Below are 26,989 nucleotides of genomic sequence, written 5' to 3' on the forward strand. Positions count from 1 at the left end.
ATAAAGGGTGAGTGCCACAAGGATGGAGCCAGGCTCTTCTTGTTGGCAAACAATGATAGGACAAGGGGTAATGGGATCAAGCTGGAACATAAGAGGTTCCACTTAAATTTGAGAAAAAACTTCTTCTCAGTGAGGGTGACAGAGCACTGGAACAGGCTGCCCAGGGGGGTTGTGGAGTCTCCTTCGCTGGAGACATTTAAGACCTGCCTGGACATGTTCCTGTGCGACCTCACCTAGGCGTTCCTGCTCCAGCTGGGGGATTGGACTAGATGATCTTTTGAGGTCCCTTCCAATCCCAAACATAATGTGATACTGTGATGGTTTACTGCTAGAGTTAGATTAGGTTATGGTTGGACTCAGTGATCCTTTGGGTCTCTTCCAACCAAAATGATTCTATGATTCTGTGATTCTATATACTTCCTCTGAGGGTCTTTAGTCATAGTCTTCATCACATGCCCTCTGGTTCAACTATCCACATTGGCAGCTCTTCAGCACAATTAGCACATGCTTATATAAGTAATTAATTAGTACAAACCTTGAATTACACTTCTCTGTTCTATAGCTTACTTCCTTAAAATCTCTTAGCTTCTAGTTAAATATAAGCTAAGCATCCTGTTTCTAAACAATATATTACTTAATCGCCTGTCTCCATCTTGTCATGCAAGAGGATCTGAAACCTTGAAAAATATCCCCTCATTTTACAAGTGGTTAAGAAACAGTTATCTTCCTTAATTTTAACGTTGTTTAAAGATGAGTACATCCTTTGTAACTTAATCACGATGTACATTGATTCAGCAGCTTCCCTTCAAACCCTCCTGCTATACCACTCTATTATTTATTTCTGTGAACTCTGATGCCTGAGAGCTTGCTTTCAGAGATCCAGGATCCAGATTTCAGAGCAACCTGACACCAGGCCCCTGGAAGGGAGGTAAGCAGGTTGAGATGCAGAATGATGAAACTTCAAAAATCCTAGCTAAGCCATATGAATAATCGGGTGTGCACATATAATCCTTTGGCCATAAATACATATAATCCCTTACCTGTTTTCCCTTACTCTCTCTGTCTCTTAGACTTGAACCTTTGATCAAGTCTGGGGATAAGTTTGGATCCAGCTGCACCTAGACTCCTCTCTGAGAAGGAGTTTAGACAGCAAGGGGGTCCTTTCTGAACCTTGAGACTCAACAGGAGGACCTCTCTCTACACTTTTGCATCTCTTGTCCCCATGGAAATCACTCTAAAACAACTTTCACCTGATTCTGCTTTGCATATTTCCTCCATGCAGTAAGTAATAGAGTGAACCTTGCCATTGAACTCTGTTAATTCGCACTTTTATTTGAGTGATCTAAACATTGCTCTGCGACGAGCAGGACCTTAAATCACTCATCTGCAACACAGGGTGCCACCTATCACTCATCTGCAACACAGGGTACCACCTTCCCACTGGGCCATCCTGCCTCTCTGCTTTCCCAGACAGCTCTCTCCTCACTCCCTTACTCTGGCCGGTGTACTTTCATTACTGGGAAGGCAATGGTCTTTAATGTGAGCTGTGAGGCTGGAGTCAGTGCGGGAGTTTGTCACACAACAGGAATGCAAGAGAACAAATAGCCATCAGAGCCGGGTGTGACACTTTCCCATGTAATCCTGTGATGGGGGTACTAAAGACCACTAATACTTAAAAAAAAATTTAAAAATTAAAACAAAAAAAAAAGAGGAGGTGCCTAAAAGGATAAGCAGCAAAAAAATATTACTCCATTTGACATTCATCTCTCCCTATATCAGGCTTTAAGGGCTTTATTTACCTCTGGTGCAGACATACAAGAGCCAGAGAGCTACTGCACCTCTTTATGCTGGGACCAAGCATTTTGATGTATATGAACAGTGTGCTGATTTCATTAAAGCATTCAATTAATGCCAGAAAGTGACCACTCCAGCAGCTTCATTTGTCACTAGGGTGACAGCATTTTTAGAGAGAGTGATTTGGTAGACCTTGAGCTTAATCAGAATAGATTAACCTACTTGGAGAAAAAAAGAGGTAGCTTTTAATAGATCCATAAATGCACTATAAATGTCCTTTCAGTGGGGACATGATGAGGTAGCCAGCAGAAGTGGGACAAAGTGGTAGGCAGGATCATTCAGCAATGCATGCCCTTGCCCATAGGGTGATTGCTGTTGTTAGCTAATGTGGGCTGGCATGCCAGAGTGAAAAGCAGGTGTGAATCCCTCAGGGATGAAGCATAACAGACTCAACAACTGAAAGCTTTGGCTTTAATGAAAGAGTAGCATTACCTTGGTGGGAGCCTCGGGACACCAACACTAGTGAAATGCAGATCTACTCAGTAGTGAAGATGAAGGGAAAACACTGCAGGAGTGGATAATAAAACTTGCACTGATTAACATATCCTATTTTGCTCATTAGTGAACTCAGTGATGTACTACAGGTGCTGTTGTCCAAATTTTGAGATCCACAGCTGGCCATCTTATTGGAGCCTGTGCAAAAGTAGGTGCAGAGGTGGGAAGGGTGGGGGGAGCAAACTATTGTCTGTTACTGTGACAACAAGATAAGATGACAAGACATTTTGCTGGTTTGACTGAAAGCGAGTTAATTTTCTTCATGCAGTTAGAAACTTTCACAGCTAGCATGGTCTTTTTTTGGATTTAGTTTGAGAACAAAAAGATAACACCCTGTTAGCAAACGAGACACATAACAACTCAACTATAACAACCCCAGGACAGAGTTATTGTTTTTCTTCAAATAACTTTCTAGTGTCTTTGAGTTGGAACAAAGAGAATGTAAGAACTTACTGTTATCTTAGTTGTTGACTGGGAGCCAAGGTCTTTCTGAGCTTTCTGCCCACATGTGTGAGGCAGCTAGGAAAGGGGGCATAGATGCATAGATGGGGCAGACCTTGACTGACATCCAGACTGATCAGCAAGAATATTCCATGCCATTAGCATCATGCTTCATATTTAAGGAGTGTTGGGTTTTCTAGTTAGGGAGGAAAATGGAGACCTATTCTGGTTCTGCTCTGTTTTGGTGGAATTCCAATGGGGAGTTCTTTCAGTTTGGTCTTTTACCATTGTCAAGGTTTGATTGCAGGTTGACAATAAACTGTGGCAGATGCTTTGTTAACCCCCCTCCCGCCATCCCCCCTTTAGCCCCACCCCCCCTTCCCCTCTTCCCACCAAGAAAAGGCGATAGGAGGGCAAAGAAAAAGCAAAGACAGAGAGAGTTGCAAAAAATTAAAAATATTTTACTAATGCTACTGTAATAAATTTTGACTTAGTCTTGTAAGTAACAAAAGTTTTATTTCTAATCAAGCAATAAGCAAAGACAGCGCTGGGTGCGGCCTAGAGACCTCAGTCTCCCTTGCGGCACCCGCACACAGCTGATTCAGTTCTCTGGTTCTTATAGTCCATCTCTGGTCCACAGCTTCCGGGTGTAACTTTTCACTCATGTTGAAGGCTCTCACAGTGTGCCTTGCATCATGTGAGGTTGACTGCTGCGTAGCCAGTTTCGATCACCTTACTTTGGTTACTTATGAGGTAAATACATCAAGCAGAACAAAGCAAGTAAGAACTCAAACAAACATCTCCTTGTTAGGTAAATACATCAAGCAGGACAAAGCAAGTAAGAACCCAAACAAACATCTCCTTGTTAGGTAAATACATCAAGCAGGACAAAGCAAGTAAGAACCCAAACAAACATCTCCTTGTTAGGTAAATACATCAAGCAGGACAAAGCAAGTAAGCATACAAACACTTCTCAGAACTCAAACAAACATCTTCAGGAGCTTTAATGAACAAACATTTCTAGGAACTACTTGTTACACTACTAGTAAAATAGAGAAAATAATATACAAAATATGCAAAACCAGTCTTGAAAGTCCCGGTGTTAGCATTCAAGACACATAACCACAGGTGCAGTTATATGCGGTGCTTTATTTCAGCGCTGGGAAACCAGGGGTTCGCACCCAAAGCTGGCTTCAGCCACTGATTCAGTCTACACCATATTTATACAATTTGATCACATACATATGCATTACAATTCTTGACAACCATTAGCATATTCCACACCTATTCTAACACAAATTATCTATCTAAGCAATGCTAAGTAACATTCGCATGTTTATCAGTTATTTCTAAGTTACCTGTTTTAAAGAATATATCATAAATCTATATCAATCTTAAGAATAGGGTATGTTTTAAGTTACCTGTTCTAAAGAATATGTCATAAATCTATGTCAATTTCAGGAATAGGGTATGGTTATATAAAATCATGCTTGAATGCACATTCTGAACCTGGATACAGTATCAAAGCTAAGAATCTTGGATACGGTCTACAGAATCAAAACACAGCCCACAAAATTCAATTCAGCTGTAACATTTCCCCCCTTTGAAAATGCTTTTCTATTCCTAGACAATGCATTTTCACTACATTATATTTTCCTTATAAGCTGGAGGGTTGTCAAAAGTGGATCTGCTAAGGACAGTAAAGATGCGGTCGTTCCTTGCCTTTGATTGACTTATTTGATGCTTAATACAAGCATAAAGCAAAAAGAAAAGAGCAACTATAATGGCAAGCAAAAATAAACTCTCCAATAACTAATGTACCCATCCTCCCAGGTTCAGGTTCAATTTGCCTAGCAAGGCCCCAACCCAGCTCTGCTCTACATCTTGTTTTTCCGCTTGCAGTTCTTTTTCTGTTTGGGTTAATTGGGAAATATCTTTTTCCACTTCAGAGGTTACGTTTGGGATATGAATGCAGCAATGATCAACCCTATCTTTTAAATATCCACAAACCCCATTTTCTTTTAGCAACATTATGTCAAGTGCCATTCTGTTCTGCAAAGTCATTTTGGTCGTAGCTTGCAATTGTATATTGAATTCTCGAAAACCCTTTTTGGTTACCCTTGCCAATCGATCCATCTGTCCAATTAATCTGTCAATCATTTCTCTGTTTCTATAGGCTGCGATTGGTGCAAAGAAAGATTCTAATGCCCAGCCGAATTTAACACTACCCGATGGCTGGTGCCACACATCATCTTCATCTATCTCTCGCTTGTGCCTAACTTGTAGGAGTTCCTGCCTGTTCTTCAAGGGTGACCTTTTCCAAATGGGACATAGGGTTGGTAACCCCAAAGTAACCTCCCTTACTGGTCCTGCTATCGGTAAATGTGTTGTCCAGGTTCCATCACTTAAGGCCCAAACCAAATGTCCCACACTACCTATAGTTCCTCTACAATCTATCTTATCTCCATCAATGCCTATTTTGATTGCTTCCTTTGGATCCAATTGTTTCTGACAAATGCAACCTGCGATTACTGCAACTTTAATGATGGACAGAGGTATTTCTTTCACATCTGTCTGGCAGGTCATTACTTGAGAGCAATTCCACCACGGTACTGTTACTCCTCTTGTTACATTGGTCCATCATATACACCATGAAATGCTTCGCTATATTGATATTGCTGTACTATACTCAACGTCCACATGTTGTCCCATGATTCAGTTATGTTCTGATTATCCTGATCTTTACATTCCCAATAGGCTCGCTCAACCTTTTCATATACTGTTTTGGTGGTCCACTTTTCATACGTGCAATACCCAATATTATGAAATCGTCATATCTTTACAAATTCTGCTCCTGGCAACTTTAAGCAGTCACCTCTTTTTATCATGGCATTCTTAACAAGCTCTTTTGTCTGTTGTTCAATTGGTACTTGCTCTATTTTAGTATGGGACTCACGCACTATCTTACCAGTCTTATTTACTTCTGGTAAGGTCGTAGATATTATTCCCCACTGTACCGGATCTTCAGCTGATTTCGGGATGGGAAGACAAGCAGTGATGCTACTGACATTTTGGGTTTGTGCAAAATCTCGAATTAGTCCTATCATCAGATTCTCTGCCTGATTCTGTATACTCTGTACTACTTGTGGCATTTGAGTATCGTCACTATCTCCTATAGCCCTTCGTGTTTTACATAATTGTTCTCCAGTGACTTTGCAAATCAGTGTGGCATACAGTCTGGGTACATAAACTACTATAAAAACAAAACGGTAACAAAAGTGTGGTTGGACCCACTAATCGTGATTGCCACAGTTTTGGGACTTTCTTCACTTGGGTGTAATGTATCCAGGAGTCTATTTCAGCAACCTTGATTGCGGTAAATGTAGTTAAAAGTACTTGATAAGGTCTGTCCCAACGTTCTTTTAAAGGATCTTCTCTCCAAGTCTTTATATACACCATGTCTCCAGGTTCTATATCATGTACCGGATTCTCAAGTGCTAGTGGGCGATTCCACACTAATACGGATCTGAGTCGATTCAATGTCCTGCCGAGAGACAACACATAATTGTACACTTCCTGATTACCTTTTACATGTACACTTGTATTCGGATCAGGTGCTTCATATGGTTTGCCATACAGAATTTCGTATGGGCTTACCGACATTCCACTCCTAGGTTTAATCCTAATTCGCAATAACGCTATTGGTAAGGCCTGGGGCCATTAAATTTTGCTTCTTGGCAAATTTTGCTAAGTTGTCGTTTTAACGTCTGATTCATTTTCTCCGCCTGGCCACTAGACTGGGGTCTCCACGGGGTGTGTAATTCCCATTTTATTCCCAAACATCTACTGACTTCCTTTACCACTTGAGCAACAAAATGCGGTCCCCTATCAGATGATATTCCCAATGGTACTCCAAATCTAGGAATTATTTCCTTCAGTAACCATTTTACAGTTTCTTGTGCCTGGTTGGTGCGACAAGGGAAGGCTTCTGGCCATCCTGAAAAGGTGCATACCCCAACTAGCAGATATCTAAATCCTCGAGTTTTGGGGAGTTCCACATAATCTATTTGCCAACAATCCCCTGGTTGTACACCTGTCCTAATTTTTCCCATATCTACTTTTCTTTTAACTAAAGGATTATTTCTCAAGCAAATTTCACACTTAGCTGTGATAGATTTTGCCATTGTTAACATCTGGACCGAGATAATTTGTTTTCTTAGATAAGTTACCAATGCTTCTGCACCCCAATGACACTTCTGGTGCTCCGCCTGAAGTATCCCTCTCATAATTGTGATCGGGACCACAATTTGTCCGTTGGTGGTTACATACCATCCAGAATTACCCTTGACGGCTTTTACTAGTCTTGCCAATTTCTCATCTTCTGTAGAATATTCAGGTGCCTCTGAAGGTGTAGGTAATAAATCAATTGCTCTTACCTTTTGGGAGACAAGACCCACCATCATCCAGACTCGTCGTGCCACTGATCGGGCTGTTTGATCAGCAAGTCGGTTTCCTTCAATAATTGTCGATGTCCCACTCTGATGAGCTTTACAGTGCATGATGGCAACTAGTGATGGCTTTTGAACGGCATTAATCAAGTTCAATATTTCTTTTTGGTACTTGATGTTTGTTCCTTGGGAGGAGAGTAGTCCACGCTCTTTCCAAAGAGCTCCATGTACATGAACAACCCCGAATGCATATTTTGAGTCGGTCCAAATATTGACCCTTTTGTCCTCACTGAGCTCTAATGCCCTAGTTAGGGCTGTCAACTCAGCTTTCTGTGCTGATGTGTTTGGTGGTAGGGATTTAGCTTCAATTACTGTTTTGGCAGTAGTAATCGCGTATCCTGCATACCGCACTCCGCTTTCCACAAAACTACTGCTGTCAGTAAAAAGCTCCCAATCCGTCTTCTCCAATGGGGTATCTTTCAGGTCAGGTCGACTTGTGTGGGTATATTCAATGACCTCCACACAATCATGTTCCAGATTTTCTTCTTCAGTCTCTGCGCTTAAAAACACAGCTGGATTCATTAGGTTAGTTGTTTTTAGGATAACATCATCCTGCTCTGTTAAAATTGCCTGATATTTCATCATCCTACTTGGGGAAAGCCAATGGCTCCCCTTTTGTTCTAATACAGTAGTCACCATGTGGGATACAAACACTTCGATCCTTTTCCCCATAGTCAGTTTCCGGACTTCCTGAATTAATATCACGGTAGCAGCCACCGCCCGCAAGCACGCCGGCCATCCAGCACTTACCGGGTCAAGTTGTTTAGAGAAATAACCTACGGGCCTTTTCCAAGATCCCAGCCGTTGGGTTAATACCCCTAGAGCAAGTCTCTGTCGTTCATGTACAAATAACTGAAAGTCTTTACTCAGATCAGGTAGGCCCAAAGCAGGCGCTTGCATTAAGGCCAAATTAAGGCCTGTTTCAATTTTTGAAAAGCTTCTTGTTGTGGTCTTTCCCACACCAAGGTCTTATTCTTCTGTGCCTCGTATAAAGGTTTGGCAATAAGTCCATAGTCCATGATCCAGAGCCTGCACCATCCTGCCATTCCTAGAAAAGATCTTAATTCATGTAAGTTACGCGGTTCTGAGATCGCACAGATAGCATGTACACGGTTTATACCTAGTCTTCGCTGTCCTTGAGAAAGCTCGCATCCTAGATAGGTCACAGTTGTGGATGCAATCTGAGCTTTATTTTTTGACACTTTATATCCATTCATTCCTAATTGATTCAATATTTCAATTGTTACCTGAATGCAAAGTTCTTGGGTCTCAGCAGCAATCAGAATATCATCCACATATTGCAGCAACAAATACCATTGTCGAGGAATTCCGATATAGCCTCTCGTAGCCCACTCCTCAGGTTCTTTGGCTAGTTAATTTCCGAAGATAGTTGGACTATTCTTAAATCTTTGTGGAAGGCATGTCCAGGTTAATTGGGTCTTTCTTCCGTTGTGTGGGTTCTCCCATTCAAAAGCGAATAGCTTTTGCTTTCCTGGTCAAGGGGTATGCAGAAGAAGGCATCTTTTAAATCAAGTACTGTAAACCATTTATATTTCTCTTTCACAGATGTTAACAAGGTATACGGATTTGCAACTACTGGATGTATGTCCTTAGTGATCTGGTTTATTGCTCATAAGTCTTGGACTAGTCGATAGCTACCATCAGGTTTCTTTACTGGAAAAATTGGAGTATTGTATTCTGATTCACATTCTTCTAGAATTCCATATTTCAAAAATTTCTCAATTAAAGATACTATTCCTAATCTGGCTTCCAATTTCAATGGGTACTGTCTTAATCGTACCAGTTCAGCACCTTCCTTCAGCTCTACTTTCACAGGTTTAGCTGCCTTTGACTTCCCAGGTATGTCAGTTTCCCATACCGTGGGAATCACTGCATCCTCTATTGCCTGTGGTATTTTCACAATTGGATTTTCCTTTAATAGTAAAATTTGTCCTACCTTTGACTCCGGAACTTTCATTACCAAATTTCCATCCTCAAATGTTATTGTGGCATCTAATTTGGTCAGCAAATCTCGTCCTAAAAGAGAAACTGGACAATCTGGAACATATAAGAACTCGTGGGTTAGCTCCTTTTCTCCAAAACACAAATCCAAAGGTTGCAGGAATGGCCGTACTTCCTCCTTCCCTGTGGCACCAACAATTGTTGTCCCCTACCCCGGACCCCTATTCCCCTGCCTTGTCCCTGGATCAAAGCCAACAAATTTTGCTGGTGGCGTCTCGATTGTTCTTTTTCTCTATTATTATAAACTTTCCAAGCTGTTTCCAACATTACGTCCAAATCCCTTAATTGTGCACCCTCTAATTTCTGCAGCTTCTTTCAAATATCATCTTGAGATTGCCCTAAGAAAATTAGAGCCAACTGAATTTTTGCTTGTTCCGTTTCTACGTCTAAATCCGTATATCTTTTGGCAGCTTCTTTTAATCTTTCTAAAAAGGCTGAGGGAGACTCATTCTTTTCCTGCCTTACATTATACAATTTCGACCAATTCATTTGCTTCGGCATAGCAGTTTGAACACCAGTCAATAACCAATCCTGATACTTCCGGAGACGGCTTAACCCGCCTCCTGTATTGTCTGTATCTCCTGTATTATCGGGGATCTTCTTTTGGAAAGTTCTCATCAACGTTAGCCTCTACTTTCCCATTCCAAATATCTTCTCTCACCTTATCCCTCGCAACCTGTATAACCACATATTTTCTGTAGAGTCCATTAATGTATCTAAAATGACTTGTAAATCATCCCAATCAGGATTCTGCGTCTTAATTATCATCTTAATCACTTTTGCAACCTTAGTCACTTTTGCTTCCAGATCACTAAATCCCCCGGCGAAAACGGGACTTTTACATAGACTGGTTCCCCCCCCAACACCTACTGCCTGCCGCAGGGGTGCTATTACGTTTGATGATCCCCCGCGGGCGGCGAGCCCGGAGGAGAGGAGCTGCAGCTTCAGCCTTAGCAGCCGCCGCTCCCCCCCCTTTCCCACCGCTTTAGCAGACAGTCAGCTTTTCACCTTTTTTTTTTTTTTTTTCTCTCTGCAGCTTATCAAGGAGAAGCTGCCGGGCACAGGTTTGGGCTCCTTTTGCCCTTTTTCTCTCTTCATTTAATTCCTGTGATTATAAACTTTATATGTAATTCCAATTAGCTGAACAATAGTTACATCCCTCAGCTCCTACCCTTTTGTAACTTCTTACAGATGTCAATAAACAGCATACTAAACATCAATCCCTGACATTAATTTTAGATCCAAATCTAAATCAGTCTATCCACAAAACAACACTAACTGCAATACAGCTAACTCAATTTACTTTCATGTGTACAGATGCATCTGAAGGGGGAGCAAGGTGGCCCTTTAGTAACGGAAACGGTTCTTATTTTGTAATTATTTCCCCAAACAAATTCTTTTGGTACCAAATATAAACATACAAACTAAAATACTGAGCTCAGACATGCAAACCGAATACCGAGTTCAAATATGCAAACAGATCACAATCACACTTCTTTTATGCATAAACTGTCCAAACCCAGCCTTCTTCTAATGTTTCAGAAAGCAATTTGACGGCGATACGTTTGAATTGGACATATCAACAGAGAAGGATACAGATAACTAACACAGAAAGATAACACAGTAACTTTACCAGAACAACAGTAAACAGGATCAAATCACCGGTTTCAACAGTAAATACAGATTAAATCACCAGAACTACAGACCAGGTGCTGAGTAGCACAAATAACCAGACCAGGTGCGCACAAATAACCAGACCAGGTGCCGAGCCTGCGGCACAAATAACCAGACCAGATGCCGAACCTGCAGAGGTTTCCCTCTGTCTGACGGACGGCTGCCTAGGCAATACCACGGGAGCTCCCTGCCCAACCGAGCGTGGCTTTCGCCACGTCTGACCGGCAGGCTACCAGATGCCTGACCAGCAGGCTACCAGACCAGAACCAGACCAAGTGGGTACCCAACAATCCAGATAAAGCACCTTCTTACCAGTCAGAGGTCCGTCGTGAGCAGCAGAGGGTCGGTCGCGTCCGATGCGCTCCCCAAGAATACCTCGGTGCTAGCTGGAGCAGGATCAAGACGCGATCTGCCTCAGCAATGCTCGCGAGGTCCCATCTGGGTCGCCAAAAATGTTAGCATTCAAGACACATAACCACAGGTGCAGTTATATGCAGTGCTTTATTTCAGCGCTGGGAAACCAGGGGTTCGCACCCAAAGCTGGCTTCAGCCACTGATTCAGTCTACACCATATTTATACAATTTGATCACATACATATGCATTACAATTCTTGACAACCATTAGCATATTCCACACCTATTCTAACACAAATTATCTATCTAAGCAATGCTAAGTAACATTCGCATGTTTATCAGTTATTTCTAAGTTACCTGTTTTAAAGAATATATCATAAATCTATATCAATCTTAAGAATAGGGTATGTTTTAAGTTACCTGTTCTAAAGAATATGTCATAAATCTATGTCAATTTCAGGAATAGGGTATGGTTATATAAAATCATGCTTGAATGCACATTCTGAACCTGGATACAGTATCAAAGCTAAGAATCTTGGATACGGTCTACAGAATCAAAACACAGCCCACAAAATTCAATTCAACTGTAACACCGGCAAAGATCAGCACTGCTCCAGCAGCAGCAGAGCCTGCACCCAGAAGTCCTGGACTGGACTCTGCAGCCAACCGGAACTGGATTCAGTCTGTCACTAGGCCTCACTCGCAAGGTCCACTCTGAATGTCAGCCATAGGGAAAAAGGGACGAGATCCTCATGATGTCCCACTTTTATGTGATGTATCACGTGAATGGGATGTTATACTTAGTTGGTCAGTTTTAGTCACCTCTTCAGTTCGCAATTCCTCGTTGCCCCTCTCGCAGGACGTGCATCCTTATCTGTGACCTTGCATTCCATTGCTATGTCTACCAAAACATGTATCTAGCTTTCAGAAAAGTGCAGTTAGTAAGAAGACTTTAGCTGTCAGGAAAATGCACTAAAAGAGAAACTTGGTTTTAACAAAACCAGGACAGAAGGGTAGCTCTCTCTGGGATCAGCTGTTTGTGACCAGAGTGCTCTCTTCCTGGGACTGGCTGCTCTGCACAGACGGAGTTCATGAGGAATTGCATTGAGTATCTTTTACTTTATATTCTATTTTCCATTTTATATATATTAGTATTGGTAGTGGTATACTAGTATTGTTTTGTTATTTTATTAAACTGTGTTTATCTCAATTCACAAGTTTCTCCCTTCCCTTTTTGATTCTCTTCCCCATTGGGGGGGGGGGGGGGGTTGGCAGTGAGCAAGCAGCTATCGTGGTTGTGATTGTTAACTCGGGTTAAACCACAACAGACGTACTTGGGACTCTATGTACTTGGATAGGGGGGTGAACTATCCTGGGATACTGTAACAAAGACTTCTCATGCCCTAGACTCCATCAGCTCTGCAGACCATTCCCAAAATGATGATGCATCCTGCATACTCCTTGGAAACCCACTGTCCTTGCTGCTCCTAGAGAGACAGTCAGCTTGAGTACATGACTCAGATCCCAGGGGACCACAGATCTGGACATACCTTCCTCTCTCCCTGTTGTTGATAGAAGGAGCTGAGAGAAAGCATGGCCCTTGTGTGGTCTCCTCAGCTAGCAGTCTGCAGATAGATGCCATGACTCCAGTGTGGCAGTTGCACACCCCCCTCTCTCCCCACCCCCTTCCTTCGATATGGAAGGTGCAGGCACATCCCCCTCTCCCTCAACACATCCTCCCCCTCTCCTGCAATGGGGGTAACAGCTTCTTTTGTTTGACCCCAGGGCCCGTTGGCCAGGGTCGTTAAGAGAGAGGAGGAGGGGGTGCAGAAGCCCAAGGAGCCGAGAAGTTTCTGGGCGCCCACAGCCAGAGTGGGGGTGCAGAGAAGCTTCTGGAATGCCCACAGCCAGATCTGACACGGCTATATAAACGGGAGCCTCACCGAGGCATGTGCTTGGTGTGGTCGTCTTGGAGCGCGGGCCAAATATTGCCGTCGAGACCCCTCCCCTTAAGCAGGATTGCTGCCTAAGGTAATCTCCCAGGGCTGGGACTGCCTCACCGAACCGTGTGGGTGAGTAATAACCTACTTAATATTTCCTCGCAGGATTTGCGGATGTTTCTTTTTTCCTCACTAGACAAAGTGAGGGTATTCCATGCCTAAATATGAGCACGTGCATTTGTTTCCTGGAGTCAGGGACAGCTCTGGCATTGTTTTTGTGAGCCACGTGTATGCACACTGTGGATCTCCATTGTTATTATTTGCTGCACCTCAATAATTTCCTCAACTGATATTTGAACCTGTATTTATGTTATTGGAGTGCAAAAACCCTGTTCTTTACCGGTTAATTTGCTGCACCTTTTTGACCAGAATAAAGCTTGTTTTTGGACCTTGTTGTCTGCCTAAAACTAACTTTGGGGTGTCTCCGTGACATCCAGGCACAAGTATCCCTACAGGGCTCAGCACCCTGGATCCAGCTCTTGTCACACCTGGATCAGACCAAAAAATGGCCAACAGCAGATACCTAGAAAAGATTAGAAAAATAAGGCAAACCTACTGTCCCAGACTTCATCAATTTGTGAAACATGGACATCCTCAGCCACTGATAGTATATTGGTGGTTAATGATTCTCTGCAGAACCATTCTTCCACAATTTTACTACTTTCTTGTGTTTCATCTCAATTCTTCATGTCTCCCTGGGCTCACCATCACTCTCCAAAGCAATTAGGAGTTTTCTTTTTTTTTTTTTTTTTTTTTTACTTTTATTTTTTATGTCTTTGAGTTTTGGAACCTTCAAATTAATGGTCCTAAAAAATAAATGTTTACTGAAACGAGGCTGAGAGGAGAGAAGGGGAGAAAGAGAGTTAGAGGCAAGAGCCCTTTGGGAACTGGAGAACTCAGTGCAGATGACCTGAGGACCAGTTTAACAGCCAGGAATTAGTGTGTGCATCTCTGTGTGAAGTTGTGAGTGTAGTGGAAACTAGGACAGTGGTGGTTGTCAGAGACCGAAAAGGATAATGGTTCAAACATTGTGGCAAAAACAGTTCATCCAGCTGCAGGAAATGGGATATTCCAAGGAGCAGGAGATGGGACATTCAGTATAAGGTGAATTGCGATTTACATATCAATGACAAGATAAGGAGCCACAGACAAAGGCCGGCTGGCTGACATAGGAGGTGGGGGGGCATGTTGGAGAGCACATAGCTCCATCTTGTGATAGGCCCAGCATGGGACTAAGGGAAAAGCCGAGACCCTTCAAGATGGCCTGAGACTTGTCTGTCTTTCACAATCACTCCCCCAGATTTTTCTCTCTTTCACAATAACACCTCCACAAAAGATCAAAAATTATGCAAGTGGGCAACCCAGATGGCTATAAAAGCCGACCTTGTGCAAGCACTGGCAGCGCCCACCCACCATCCTGAGGACCAGTCTGCTCACCAGTCTCACCGCATGAACTGAACAAGACACCGGAGGACGCCATACGTCACTGGATCCGAGACTGTGAACTCCATCGCACATAAAGTGGAGCCATAAGGATGATGAAATCTTTTCTTTCCTTCTTTCTTTCTTTTTCTTTCTTTCTTTCTTTCTTTCTTTCTTTCTTTCTTTCTTTCTTTCTTTCTTTCTTTCTTTCTTTCTTTCTTTCTTTCTTTCTTTCTTTCTTTCTTTCTTTCTTTCTTTCTTTCTTTTTTCTTTCTTTCTCTTTCTCTCTCTCTTTCTCTCTCTCTTTCTCTTTCTCTCTTTCTCTTTCTTTTTCTCTTTCTTTTTCTTTCTTTTTCTTTCTTTCTTTCTTTCTTTCTTTCTTTCTTTCTTTCTTTCTTCCTTTCTTCCTTTCTTCCTTTCTTTCTTTCTTTCTTTCTTTCTTTCTTTCTTTCTTTCTTTCTTTCTTTCTTTCTTTCTTTCTTTCTTTCTCTTTCCTATACCTCTATTCTTTTGCTTTCCTTCTTATAATTAATATAGTAACATAAGATTTACAGCCCCACATATGCCGCAAACTTTTTATGTTTACCAATTGAACCCACAATAACGTAAATCCTTATGCCACCAAATCATTTGCTAATTGAGCCAAACTGCAAAATAAAAGCCTTTCATTTATGGACCTTAAGTATTGTGTGTACTGTTTTCCAACCAAGAGGACCCATGAACCTGAGTCACCTCTCCCCCCCACTCATACCTCTGGGCAGGACATGACAGCGGTTTAGCTAGAAAATCCCTAAAAAGAAGGAATAACTAGGACCATATTACAAAAAAGGGTATATTTTAACAGTCTCCCTAGGGAAGGGTAGAATGAAAGAATACTTCACTTGGAAAACAAAAAAAACCCCTACTACTACTACAACTGTTTCAAATCAAGAAGGAATTCTCCATGGACACTGGGGAACATGACAAGAAGTCCCAGTCTAGGAAAGATGTTCAGATTAGATGTTAGGAAACCTGTAACACTAGGAGTAATGAAGTGCTAGGACAAAGTGTGTGGGGAAGATGTGGAGTCTCCATTTATTGAGGCATCTACAAAGAGGTTAAACACGTACCTGTCTAGGATGGAGACAATCCTGCCTCACAGCAGGGAATAAACACTTGGTCTCTCCTAACTCTGTCTTTTCTTGGCATATGACTTCTGCAATGGACTGAGAATGTGTGCCTTCCTAAAAGACATGCCTTGGGCCAAGGAGCAGTTTTATTATTGGAAGTCCTCTCCCTTGGACAATTTCACCACAGCAACTACTTTTTTGCACAGGACTGGCTCCTTCCATTGAGAAGTGCTCAGGCTGGCATGGCCTGAGGACCAGCCTGCAAGTGGAGGTCGCATCACTTGCACCATGGCTTAGCAATAACTCCCGAAACTCCAGGATCCTGATAGCTATAGCCATCTTGCACAAGGCATCAACAACCCACAGTATAACTTGCATCAGCAGAAAGTGCGAGCACAATCAGGTCTGTGTTTCCTTATGGAGGACGATTAATTAACCCAAAGTTGAGACACTACAGATACATACCTGCCTGAGTCGTCTTTTTCCATTGTGCACAACAAGGACAGAAATCTTTGTAAGGCAAGTCTGGAGATGAGGCAAGAGGGGTGCTGTGTGCTGCTCCCCAGCCTGGTGTTTGTGTCTCTAGCTGAGCCCCAGCTGCTCTAGTTTGTATCCTGAACAGCAGGCAGTCACTGTCACTGCAGCTGGCAAAAACACAAAAAGCCACACAGGGCCCTTTCAGTCACTGATGAACCAACAAACTGCTGGGTGCTTACACCATTTATTCAGTGTTCCCCACTCAGGCACAGAGCAGTGCTGGTTGAAAATGAGAGGGAGATGGGAGGAAGCATGAACAGACCACAGGGAAACACACAGTGCAGTGAAAGGGAGGTCAATTTGCTTGAGTGCACAAACAGAGCATTACACATACAAACATCGATTTACGGGGGCAGCAGGCACACACAGGCAGGATGCCTGTATACCCCTGGAATACACACAAACACACACACTCACCCCAACAGTACAGAAGCAGTCATTACACTTGTGTACATAAATGCAATGCCTGTGCACTGATCATGAACAATACACACACAAGTTGTATTAATCAGCACAGCTGGTATATTTGCAGGCAGACTGTAGGTGCGCACACACATGCAGTCTCATAATCTGTATAAGCACATTCAACACATTGCAGACATACAATGAACACAACGTAGACTTACAAGTATGAGTACATCACAGACATACCTTTATATACAAGCAAACACACACATGTACTGCAACTATGTGTGTCCAATGGATGCACAGAACATCCCTACTTCCCCTGGCTCAGCAAGCACAGTCCTGGTGCAGGGTGTTGTGGGAATGGCAGGACATGCAGTTCCAGCTAAAGGGTCTTGGACAGGTTATACAGAAGTATGTTTTTTATGAGTGTAAGGAGTGATAGCCCAGACCAGTGAGAATGATATCTCAGGCCAGAAAACAGCTCCTGTATGTATGATGTGTGAATGTTGTTGGGCCTGGGCGTGTGAATGAGTGGGTTGGAACATCACCCACAAGATATGCGTGGGAACGTGACTGAAAACAGTCACAAGATGAGTGTGGTGTGTTTGGAATAACAATTTTTGAAAAAACATCCTGTCTAACCTCTTGGTCCAGGCCCGTATCTGTAAACCTATAAATTGAAAACTGTTAATAAAAGTCAGCTCAGCTTGGCTCAGCTCTGCCTGGGTCTGCTCTCGCTGCTAACAAGAACTCTGTGTCTGTGCGTCTCTCTCTGCATCTGTATGAATCATTCTCATTGCCACAGGGCGTATTACTCATTTGCAGACACCATCACCATGTACACAAAGACATTTTCCACCTGCTCTGCACTTGTTGGCTGTCTCTGCAAGACCCTCATATGACTGACATATGTTTACCTCTGCAGTGCTAGGCATAGGGAGCCCCAGTGACATCTCCTGCTTGTCCAAATGGCATCCTGTATAAGTCCAGTAAAATGCCCATGTGGATTTAGAGCCTGTGGTTGGTAACCTGATCTGGAAATTTCTTTCCTGTAGCTTTATTAGCTTTTAAAAAATCCTAATGTGTCATTCAGATAAAAGTTGCAGTTGAAGAGTCAGGAAATTCACAGGTGAACGTTGCATGGGACAGGTTGAACTCTGCCTGCATGCAAGTCCAACGTGTGAGGGCAAATGGGATAGAGGTAGCCAAAGCTCTAACATTCCTGAGCAACTCAATTCCCTCTCAGGGCTCCCTGGCTCAGCTGGAAGGTTTTCTGTATTGACATGAGCACCATTTATTTTGGTTACACAATGCTGTCTCCAACAGCCCCATGGATCCAGCTGTATCAGGAGACAGACTACACACACACAGCCACATGTCCCCCACATGGCCTCTCCTGGCCACGTTTGAAGGGAAGACTCCAGTGTTTGGAGTTCAGGCTTCCCCAGGGATGCACTGTGGAGGGGGTGATTGCCGCGAAATTGGATTTTATCTTTGTTAATGCAAGTTGCGCTTCCTTAGCTGCTCAACATCCAGTCTGTATGAGGCACAGTCAAATAGTAATTTGCCACCATAGCTCCCTTTGGCTTCCAATCAGATTATTTACTTAGGGGCCAAAGCCTATGTTTAACTGTCTCACTTCAGAAACCCCTCCTCGTGATGCTCTGCTGAAGCATTTCCATGACAGAAATGTTTGCAACCTGCAACCTCAGCAGTGAGGCCAAGGGCTGAATGAGTTACAAAGGCTTAGTTTCCATGCAGCACTCTTGGGGAATAACATTTGCTTATCAACCTGTACCTGGGACTTTTCAAGGATTAGTCACCAATGCAGCCTAGTTGGGGATGGGATGCAGAGCTGGTGTAAGGCAACCTGCTCCCTTGCTCTCAGGGAACTTTGTTTTATGCTTTGACTATGGTAACTTTTAATTATTTTTTTTAGGTTTGGTCTTTGCATCTCTGTACAAGCACCAGGCACTAATACTTTTGTTTCAAGAAGGAGCACCCAGGCCCAGGTGGGAAGGACTGTGTGGGAAGAAGGGTTTGCCTTTGCTGCTGTGTCCTCTGCAGAGCAAGAGACTGTGATTCCCTGGGGCTGGCTGTCAGTCTGACTTCTTTCATCAAATCATAGAATGTCCTGAGTTAGAAGGCAGACACAAAGATCATCGAGTCCAACTCCTGTCCCTGCATATGACAGCCCCACAGGTCACACCATGTGTCTGAGGGCATTGTCTAGTCTCTTCTTGAATACTGACAGGTTTGGGGTCATGACTACCTCCCTGGGGAGCCCGTTCCAGTGCTCCACTACCCTCTGGGTGAGGAACCTTTTCCTAATGTTCAACCGAAACCTCCTCTGGCACATCTTCCTGCCATTCCTTCAGGTTCTGTCATTGGTCACCAGAGAGAAGAGATCGTTGCCTACCCTTCCTCCTCCCCTTGTGAGGAAGCTGTAGGCCATGATGAGGTCTCCTCTTAGTCTCCTCCAGGTTGAACAGACCTAGTGACTTTAGCCACTCCTCATACAACTACCCCTCCAAACCCTTGACCAACTTTGTAGTCCTATTCTGGACATTCTCCAGTAGCTTTATATCCTTTTTATACTGTGGCACCCAGAACTGTACAAAGGCTGGTATTTGTCAGATGCGTCTCCTTTGCAAAATGTCCCCTGCGCTGTGATGCAGGTTAGGTCTGACATGTAGGCCTAGAGGATGATCAGCTATGCCATTAGTTACTGTCCCGAGGGGTGAATATGTGGAGTTTTGTTTAAAAGGGAGAATACTAAAACAATAATAAAGTTCCCCACACTATCTGGGTTTGTATCAACATGCCAGCACATGCTAATACTCTAAGGGCTCAGACATGCTGTAAGAGCTCTCCTCCCTGAGAAAGTTGCCCAACGCACGGTGATCAAGAACACCACTATTACAATTTGCCTCCCATTTGTACTCATGTGTGTACAATCAGCTATGGTGACCCAGCAGCTGCATGTCCCTGAGCAGAGACATCAGGCACAACATCAGCATTACACATTTACCCCAAAAGCACGCACTGAGTAGTCTCGGTCTTGTGCCTCAACAGGTCCCACCTCAGTTCTCTTGGGCTCAAAGGTTTCTTGGTGTGGCAGTATGTGGAATAATTGATGAGGGGGCAAATTATTGAAATTAATTATTGAAGGTACATTTATTGAGAATAAAGTTAGATCCACATCCTTGGCACATAAGGCAGCTACTCAGCATGGAAGGAATCTGCTCTGCATGGTTTTCTCCCCCAACCTGGCCTACATTCTTGGATGTTAGTATACAGGGGGAGCCCAGTGTGCTGGCACCAAGGAGAACGGTGGGTGGAGTGATGTGGAGATATTGTGGTCAGGCCATGTGTACAAGGCAGGTACAGGAACCAGATAGTACCATGCAGATAGTTGCTGACAATTAAAAAATAAAAATGTTCTATTCCATCCAAAATGCTAGTTGCTGAGCTAGTATATAGGTCGAAATGTGTCCTGTGGATGAACTTTGCTCATTATAATCTCATTATAATACCACAAGACATCCATCTCAAAAGCTACACACCTCCACCATGTCCCTACACTTAAAACATTTAAAATAGCTTTTTCTAATTTGCTAACACCTAATCCAGGGATAAACCACCGTGCAAAGGCGTGAAAGCCTGTAGGTCTTTCAATAAGTGGATTTGGGATTGATCGTCTGGTCCTGGTAAAGAAAGAACGGTGCCACAGGGATTCATCACTTGTTACTGGTACAAGTTCAATATCTGGGGTAACTATCCCCAGAGTACATTTCCCAGCCCATTTCACAGGGAGAGACTTGTAAGCTCATTCTCCACATAACCAAAAGACTCCAGAAACATTCGCAACGCTATATCCACTTGAATCACTTTCTTCAATCTGAGTTACATTATCACAGGGCAATGTCCAATTTCCTACACAGTAACTGACGTTTGAAGGACTGCAAGTCAATTGTTCACATCTGGCAATGCATTCAATATACGAACCATTCTGTATGCGAGTGTGAGAGAGAGTCACCATGTGGTTAGTGATGTTATCTACATGCAAGGTTTTGTTCCATAAGTATCCTAAAGTGGAATTCATAAGAATGGGTATGCCAATTAAATTTACCCCATGATAGACAGATCTGGGTATAGCTGAACATATCCAGCAATCAGAAATATTCAGGTGACTCGCAAAACTTCGCATAAGTGAGACATGGGAATTATCAGACCAGTACTTGTAATGTCCTAACTCATAGGTTGAGGTGGAACGTTTTAGCCTCGGTAACTTTGGTGGTAAATATGGAACTTTTTGTCTCCAAAGCCGATTCTTAATCAATTGTTGCATCGTTAATTGAGATTTAAATTTGTAACTCCTGTGAAACCATTTTTGAAAAATCTTAGAGGTAAGGTGATCAATTGTAATTACAATTGGTTCTTGAATCAATTGGGGGGAGAAGGACCTACAACACGGCCTGTCAGAATAGTTCCCGTAATTGTAACCCATGCACCAGACGCCAAATCCACTCGTTGATTAAGCAACACGAGTGTGATTCTGAAGGAAAACATCGTTTAGTCGCCTGAACAGGGTCAGGTGTGTAGGGGTCCACAGTATAGTAAAACTGAGGGCAGATGCAAAGCTCAAAGTCTGCTTGAGTTGGGCTGGGGTTATACCAGGAAAATACATAGTCAGGCTTCTGCAAACGATGCCAGCCTGTCTGTGGCCAGCAGGTCGGGCATTTCGTGGGTCTGCTGCGTTCATTGTAATTTGGCAAACTAGTCAATTCAATATGAGACTCGGTTTGTTGATACCACGGAGTGGTTAAGGTTACGTTTTCGTGAGTAAATGCACAAAAGTAAGTAAAAGTAAACTGATAGTAATGAGACTCTACACAATACACAGGAAAAAGAGATACAAAAAGAGCAATAGCGATTACAATGGTAATTACTCTGGTCATTTGGTTATAAGGGAATCAGGCTTTTCTAACATGAGAGTGATGAATCCAGGAGTCCTTCCCTTCAACTTTCACTGCATAAAAAGAAGTTAACAAAACACGATAAGGTCCTTCCCATCGTGGTTCTAACTTGTTTTTTCGTTTAAAATCTTTGACAAGAACTTGATCTCCCACTTGGTAAGAATGTACTTGAATTTCTGGTGTCACCCCTTGATACCAATGCATATAATTTCTGATCCGAGCAAAACTGTTTTACAGATAGAGCAAGTACTGCGTTACTGCTTCGTCCCCTTCCAGGAGGGCAGTTTTGGCAGACATAAAGGTAAACGGTACTGCCAAAACTCGCCCGAACAAAACTTCAGCAGGGCTGAGTTTAGTAGTAGCATGAGGAGTTGTACGAAGATCCCATAAAACAAGTGGTAATGCTTCAGGCCATTTGAGACCTGTGTCTGCAGTGACTTTTGCTAAACGATCTTTAATAGTGCGATTCATCCGCTCTACCTGTCCGGAAGATTGTGGATGGTAGGGTGTGTGAAAGGCGGCTTGTATATCAAGAGCAACATAAACTTGCATTAGAACAGCAGCAGTAAAGTGCGGTCCCCTATCAGAATCAATAATTTCAGGGATACCGTACCTCGGAATGATATCACAAAGCAGGGTCTTAACTACAATTTTCGAATCGTTCTTGCGAGTAGGAAAGGCTTCCACCCAGTGCGAAAGTTGATCAACAATAACAAGAATGTACTTATATCCCATAGAAGGGGGGAGTTCTGCGAAATCAATTTGCAGTTTCTGGAAAGGAAAGTAAGCAGGCGGCCCCTTGCCAGGGACTGTTGTGACCTTTGTGACCCCATATTTCTTGCAAAGAGTACAAGAGTCAGTCAGGCGTTTTGCAGCACTGTAAACTCCAGGCGCTGCCCACAACTGTTGGATTTTAGAAGCTACAGCTTCAGGCCCCCCATGAGTACGACCGTGAATCCAGCGAGTTAGAGGAAGGACATACCTCATAGGCAATAAGGGTTTATCACCTAGTTTCCAAATGCTGTCCTGTTGTGTCGCTTCCCAGTGTTTCCATTTGTTGAGCTCTTCTTCATCCAGTTCATCATAAAGGGCAGGACCAACGGGAAAAGGAAGAAGAGTAGCAACCACAGTCGTAGCAGGAGATACTTTGTGGACTGCCGCCACTCTCGCCACGGAGTCGGCCAAGGAGTTGCCATGAGCGAAAGAATCCAGGCGTTTAGTATGAGCAGGAATGTAAATAACAGCAATTTCTCGTGGTTCCTGGATAGCGAGTAGCAAATCATGAATTAATTGTCCATGAGGAATAGTACGGCCGGCGGAGGTTAAAAAACCGCGTTCCTTCCAAAGTGCGCCAACAGAATGACAAATGCCAAAAGCGTACTTAGAGTCTGTATAGATATTAACTCGGAGACCTTTAGCAAAGGTTGCAGCACGAGTCAAGGCAATTAGTTCTGCGGCTTGTTCTCCAAGCGCTGGAGAGAGAGGTTCAGCAAAAAGTACGCGATTTTCAGTAGCAACAGCAAAACCAGTAAAACACTTACCATGCAGATAATAACTTGATTCGTCTGTGAACAGGTTAAGGTCAGGGTGGGCGAGAGGAACATCTTGCAAATCTTCTCTGGTTTTAGAATAAGTGGTGACAAATTGCACACAGTTGTGTGGGTCATTGGAAAGGTGCACCTCAGGTAGAAGGGTAGATGGGTTTAAGGGTTTTGTCCATTTTAAAGAGATATTATCAGTCAGTAACAGGATGGCTTCGTATCGATGTGTGCGCTGCGGTGAGAGAGACTTGGTAGCATATCGGGTTAGTAAAAGTTCAACTTCATGAGGCACGGCAACAATCAATTTGTGACCCAGAACAAGTGGGCGAACTTTTTCCACTAATTCCGCAGCTGCTGCTACTGATCTAAGGCAATGTGGTGACCCTTTAATAACTGGGTCAAGAGCAACTGAGTAATAACCCACAGGTCTTTCATAGGGTCCATGAGGTTGTACTAGGACCCCCTTTGCAATGCCACACTTCTCGGTAGCATACAAAGTGAAAGGTTTAGAGTAATTTGGCAGGCCTAAAGCTGGGGCTGTGACTAAGGCTTGCTTCAAAGATGCAAAGGCATCGGACAATTCTGGCGTCCAGACAATTGGCTCTGGAGCTTTGTCCTTTGTAGTTTCAATAAGTGGTCTAGCTAGTTTGCTAAACCCTAAAATCCATGGTCGACAGAACCCAGCTTGGCCAAGGAAAGCTCTCATTTGTTTTTTAGTAACAGGTGGTGTAATTTGAAGAATAGTATTGATTCTGTTGGGATCAATCTTTCAAACTCCTCCTGCTAAAACAAAGCCCAGGTATTTTACCTCTGGTTCACAGAATTGTAACTTAGCTAATGAGGCACAATGACCCTTATGATACAGTCGAATGCAAAGGTGCTCTGTATCAATTGCACGGGCCTCCCGAGTTCGGCTAGCAACAAGTAAATCATCAACATATTGAATCAGTGCAGATTTGTTTGGCAATTCAATATCTTGGAGATCATATTTGAGAATTTGTGAAAACAAGGTAGGGGAAGCAGAAAAGCCTTGAGGGAGCCGAGTCCAAGTCAATTGGCGACCTTCCCAAGTGAAGGCAAACAAAGGTTGGCTTTCTTCTGCTACAGGTATGCTAAAGAAAGCTCCTGTCAGATCTAAAACAGTGTACCAGTGCGCCCAAGATGGAATCTCGGTTAAAATTAAACTTGGATCTGGTACAACTGGGTGCGGAGCTTCAACATAATCGTTCATAGCCCGTAAATCTTGTACAAAACGGTACTCAGGATCTCCATCCTCATCTAGTCGATTTTTACTAACTGGAAGAATTGGGGTATTAAATGGACTCATAACAGGTTTTAGAATCCCTTCATCGAGAAAGGTTTGAATTTGTTTTCGCAAACTCGGTAATGCAACAGCTGGTATTGGATATTGCTTAATAGCAGGAGGGGGACCACCTTTAGTTTTAATAACAACCGGCAGCGCAGACTTCAAAAGACCAATATTTTCGGGTATTGGCTCAAGGAGCACAGACATGAGTCCACCAAGCAACTGTACGAGCAGAGCCCATTTTAGTTGACATAAGTAGGCCTTAGTTAGCTTGTCTGTTAGGCCGTGGGAAAGGGGGGAACGGAAAAGTACTGACTAAGGCAGGGTCAGGATATTTTTGAAGAGATAAGAGTCAGAAGAATGCGGGATGCGCATAGCTAGCTAAACCCAAGTAGGTGGAGTAAGTAAATGTGCTTAGCCTATTAGATAGAGACAAGCATGCATAATTATGGTATTTGGTATAAATGCACGCTATCTCGGGCAATAAAGTTGAAGTATGCTTTATCACTCATATTGAGTCGGCTGCATTTCTTCCTCCGTCCGCTCGGGTCTGGAACTCTGATGGGATTTTTCTCTGCAATTGGCGCCCGAACAGGGACCTGAAGTGGCGGATAGAAGCAAAAGGCGCCGGGAGAGCAGCGACCAGCGGGCAAGAGCGACCGAACACTGTGCTGCGGTGTGTCGTCTCCGAAGCCTGAACCGACTGAAGTTCGCCAGTGCTGGGCTACAGGAAACAAGGGCTGCAAGAGGTCTCTTAATTTAGCAAGAGGTACCGTACTATAGTGATGAATAACGGAGAAATGGATTAAAATTATGAATAACGGAGAAATAGATTAAAATGATGAATAACGGAGAAATAGATTAAGGTGATGAATAACGGAGAAATAGATTAAAATGATGAATAACGGAGAAACGAATTAAAATGATGAATAACGGAGAAACGGATTAAAATTATGAATAACAAAGAAATGGATTTAGACGTAGCCCTAGATTTATTACAAAGCTTTTTAGAAAAGCGGGGGGTTGATTATAGTTGCGTTAAACAGCTAGCTGGTCTAGTAGCAACGGGGAAAACTAAGGGGTGTTTTCAGGATCCTGATTTATTGTTTGATGAAGGAGAGTGGAGGAAATTGGGGGATGTGTTGTGGGATATGGTTATAGACGAGATAAAACAGCTAAGAAACTGATGAAACCATGGAGGGAAGTAATTAATAATATTAAGCGTCATAAAATGGAAAAGAATTTAGCCGCGGTAGCTTCACAGAAACTCGGCAAAATGGAGCCTTCCGCTCCGCCGATGGAAACGGGCATATCTGCGTTATCAGCGAAGAACCTTAAAAGACTATTAACTTGGTGCAGAGGCAATAGGTATCCTGCTGACCTGTCAGGAGTTTTTCGAATAGAGACTTGGAAAAAGATGGGAACTGTGTTGTGGAAGGCAATTAGTCACCGCGAAAGATATATTCTCGGCCTTGTAACCATCTGGAAACTGATAAATACTACAGTGAAGCAATTAAAACCTGAAAAGACTGTTACGAGCATTAGTGACTCAAAACTTGAACTTTGGGTGAGAACAGCAAGTCCAGAGGATTGGTGTCAGACAACTTACTCAAAGAACCTGTGAAAGCTGAGAATGCTAAAGTCGTAAACAAGTGTACTATCAGTCCTTTTACCAATTTTACCAATCTGCTTTTCCTGCATTTTAACCCTCTAACTTCCACAAGAGAACAGAAGAAGTCACTGAAAATAGAACTGGACAACAGAACTGTGTGACAGATTAGATCAGTTAACAGCAAGTGAATCTGGCAGTCGGCAATGTGGTCATGATAATCGTGACGGAAAAAGGGGTGCTTCTGGGGACTCAGGGTATAAAACTTAGAAGTTAAGGAAGCACTGGTTTTGGAATTGGCAGTAGAGAATGCTAAAGTTTGCTATCAACATGTTATTTGCGAGTTTTACAGTGCATATTATGTGCTGCTGTTTATTGCCTCTCTGAAAGTCAAGCAGCTTGTCAGGAATGTGAGTTAATTGTTTTACTGGTTGTTGTTAGAATTGTTTCTTTGTGGTATAAGTGCACCGTAAAACTTTCTCTCCACTTTTCCCACTCACGCTGCAAGCAGCCCTGTGCTTTTCCGTGGGGTCAGAAATTACTGTTTTCAGTCGTGTTCATAAAAAATCGGTATTGGGAGGTGTTTCAAAACATAGGGAAGCACTTGGAAATATGAGGAAAGAAGATCTTGTAAAATATTGTAATTAATGGTGGCTGCTGTATAAGTTAAATGATTGGGAAAAGTGTCCGGGGAATAGAATCTTGAAGTATAACACCTTATTGCAATTAA

Source organism: Columba livia, chromosome W, assembly GCF_036013475.1.
Source record: "Columba livia isolate bColLiv1 breed racing homer chromosome W, bColLiv1.pat.W.v2, whole genome shotgun sequence".
Lineage (NCBI taxonomy): Eukaryota > Metazoa > Chordata > Aves > Columbiformes > Columbidae > Columba > Columba livia.